The sequence below is a fragment of the Lathyrus oleraceus genome, unplaced genomic scaffold, assembly GCF_024323335.1.
Source record: "Lathyrus oleraceus cultivar Zhongwan6 unplaced genomic scaffold, CAAS_Psat_ZW6_1.0 chrUn0282, whole genome shotgun sequence".
Classification (NCBI taxonomy): domain Eukaryota; kingdom Viridiplantae; phylum Streptophyta; class Magnoliopsida; order Fabales; family Fabaceae; genus Lathyrus; species Lathyrus oleraceus.
In genome coordinates, this window is record NW_026112673.1 from 11,044 (window position 1) to 14,724 (window position 3,681).

Genomic DNA, 3,681 nt, shown 5'->3' on the forward strand with positions numbered 1-3,681 from the left:
AGTGAGGACAAAGCATGTTGAAAAAGGCCCGTGTTGATTTGTGGGGTTAGTTGATAATCCTGAAAGCAGTCTGGGGTGTTACATAGTGGAATAGAGGAAGTTAAACCTTGGTGTTAAGATAAGTATGTGATAGCAGCACTATGGTCATAAGTAAGTGTAATGGATTTCTTGTCTTGAGATGGATGTAAAGTAACATACGTTTTGTTGAGCAGTGAGTCTTGTATTCTAAGAAGTTTAGTTGATGATAGCCAACAAAAGATAAGCTAAGCTGGAGCATGTGGACTAAGTGTAGAATGTGGAATATTTTATGTTGCAAGAGTTTATTGGGAGGCAATGAGGATTATTCGTGGGAAGTTATAGAGACAAGTAACCCCGGTATAATGCAGTGTGTAGTAGGTATTGGTTTAAAAGAAAATTCTCGTCATAATTGTGTGGCAATGATAAGGTTCATCTTAAGTGCATTTTATTTGGATTGAAAGAGTAATATTGGCTTATTGGAAGTCTGGTTGTTATTTATCTTCTTGAGAAGTATTTGGTTGGTTGGTTAGTCGCGGAGTATAAACATTCACACAGTGTTGGAGCTAAGGATATCTTAAATGTCATAAGTGTACCGTTGTGGATGTACAAATTGAGGATGGAGTTACAAGTCACCACAAGTCAGATTGGTAGTTTTGAAATTGGGATTTTCGAAGGTGTAGTGCATAGTTGGTCGTCTGTAGAGAGTTCATGGAAGTCAGATGTGTGGGGGGGACCCAACCTGATAAACCATGATCAGTTTAAGTAAGTCTGGGAAGTACCACTATTATGATTATGAATAACTATACGGAACGTACTTGGAAGAGACCTACTAAGTGGTGATCTGGAAGAGATTATCTAGGTATGTGGTATAAATTGATAGGGTGTGAAGCGGTTGATCATGGTATGAAATTGATTGATTCATTTGGATTCATAGCCTTAGATGTAGACTCCCTGAGAATGGTGATGGATGTGTACGATGATACTTTACCCTATTGGAAGGATTCATGAGTTATACTTCCCAGGAGGAACGAGAATTAGTTATTCCTAAAGTTAAACATGTAACTCGAATGGTATGTTAGTAAGAGCATGAGCTAAGATTATGGAAGATGGGACAAAATGATTGAGATGAATGATTTTGGATACAAAGTGAAATGTTATCTCTAGATGTGCGTGGAATATTTTGTGTGACTCTATGAGGTGTATGGACACTCATAGTTATGTTCGAGATTGCTTAAGTTCCTTAGAAGTGGTGTTTTGTTGATGATTTAAAGTTCCTTAATGGTGTTATTATGTTTTGGTCGAGATCATGTGCCAGGAGAAATGTTGAATGAATCAAAACCCTATAAGAGGATTTGATATGGAATATAGTAACCAGAACCGGATATTGTCAAACTAATTTGGTTTAGCTACATCGAACACATGATGAATTTGGATGTTTTATGTTTTTATGGTTGTAGTAATGTAACCCCTGGATACCTATCTTCTGAAGAGTGTTGGTCTTATTCTACACTTTTGTGAGTCATCAAGGAAGTTATTCTACTAATGGAAGTCGGTGAGGTTCTAGTACCATTTTGGACAGTAGACACCTTGAAAGGTAAGTGTGTTTCTTTGAAGATTGTTAGCTAACCAGTAGTGCCTAGGAATCCCAAGTGTTCCACTATTGGAATCAGAGTATCACAATGGAAGGTGATGGATGAAAGAGTTCAATCAAGTCTATGAGGATCAGGGAGATAGTTACTCGTGAGAATGGAGGTAAGGATAAAAGTAAGACGATCTCGTGCTAATGGTTCTATCTCATTGGAGTAGTACGGGAAAAGTGAATTAGTAGGAGTAGAGGCTTGTAGCATGCATTATCAGATCAAGTGAAGTTGATGAGATTATCAATAAATGGATTACAAAGTTGTTGCATTTGTTGAAGGAATAACAAGAAAAGGGCAGTCAATACTATTTGTGGTCAGGGAATCAATAAATTTTCTTATGAAGAATTAATGAGTATTGATTAACCGAGTCCAGATGAGATGTTGTAATTATGTTTTGTGTAACTTAGTGCAAGGAAGGGAAGTCGTGGTTTCCGGGAAGAAAGTGACCCACTGAGGTTGAGCGGTATATAAGAGGAATTAAGTGAGAGCAAGTTTAATCGTTAATCCAATATCAGAATGAGATTGTGATGGAAATCAAGAAGTTTCGAGAGTTCATGAAAGAAGGAAAATTGTCAGCAAGGACAAGTTAGAAGAATGAGTATGTTAGAGGTTTGGAATCGAAGAGAGGTCAAATGTTGGTCTAAGACGTTGATACAAAGATTGTTCGTTTGTTGAGTAAAGGAAATTCGGGGGCGAATTTCAATTTAAGGGGGGAGAATGTAATATCCCATATTCCCTTAAATGCTCAGTTAGTTGTCAGTTGGGATCAATTGAGTACCTGTGTACTATATATTTTGTTAGTTGTAACAATTAGAGCTCCTTTGTGCTCTAAATGTTGTCAATTGGGACCAATAGAGTAACCAGTGAACTCTGAAGGGATTGATTATTAATAAGAGAGACAGACCAATATTAATAAGTACAAGAGAGGACATTTTGGTAACATTAATAATTGGTCAATTGGTGTTGGAAGATGAAATATCAATTGGGATATTTTGATTACTACTTAATATATATATTATATATATTATATATGTAATGTATTATGTGTGGTAAAGGAAAGAAAAGAAGAAAGGATAAGAATAGAAGAAGAGAGAATGAGAGTTATCAGAAAGAAAAAGAAAGAGAGAAGAAGAAAAGAGAAAGAAAGAGAGAGAAGAAGAAAAAGAGAAAGAGAGAGAAAAGAAGAAAGAGAAAGAGGAAGGAAGGAAGAAGATGGAAAATCATCTTCATCATCTCATCTTCATCATCACCAACTTCATCTTCTTCTACTGGGTGAGTTCTTAGATAGTTTTAGCATTGGGGGAAAAATAATCTATATTTGTGGGGTTAGGGTTTGTGTAAATTGGGATAAACTTGTTGTGTGCATACTCCCTATCCATGATATGTGTTGAAAAATCATGTTATGTGGAAATAGTAGGTAAAAATGGTATATGGAAAGGAAAATAAAAGAGGAGTTATTTAAGGAAAGAAGTTACTGAGAGAATTAATTTGAAATTGGAATTTTTCCCTTTTTTACAGTGTTAACCGGTTAACGGTATGAGGTAACCGGTTAACGCGTAGCAAAATTCACTTTCTGGGAAAATTCGTGAGTGGTTAACCGGTTAACGGTATAGGTTAACTGGTTAACACTGAAACAGAATTAAATTTTCTGTCTGTGCAAAGTTTGTCTGCAGTGGAGTTCGAACCCAGGACCTCCTTTGAAACTGTACATGCCTTACCACTAGGCTAGAGAGGTTGTTGTTGAATGCTTATGCAATGAATAAATATTAATCTAAATCTTGATTAAGATAGATTAATGAATTAATTGAGTATTATACCTCCGTTTTGGACACGGCCGGATGCGTTAGAAAGATAACGTAAAGGGCTATTATTATTGTTCCATGTTATAAAATGTTATGTGATTTATAAATGCCATGAATTTTATCATGATGAAAATTAAATATTGTTGTTATGTGAAAGGTGAAGTAACATGATTAAAACTCTACAAAGATGAGTGAGGAAACCTAGGAGAATGACATGATTA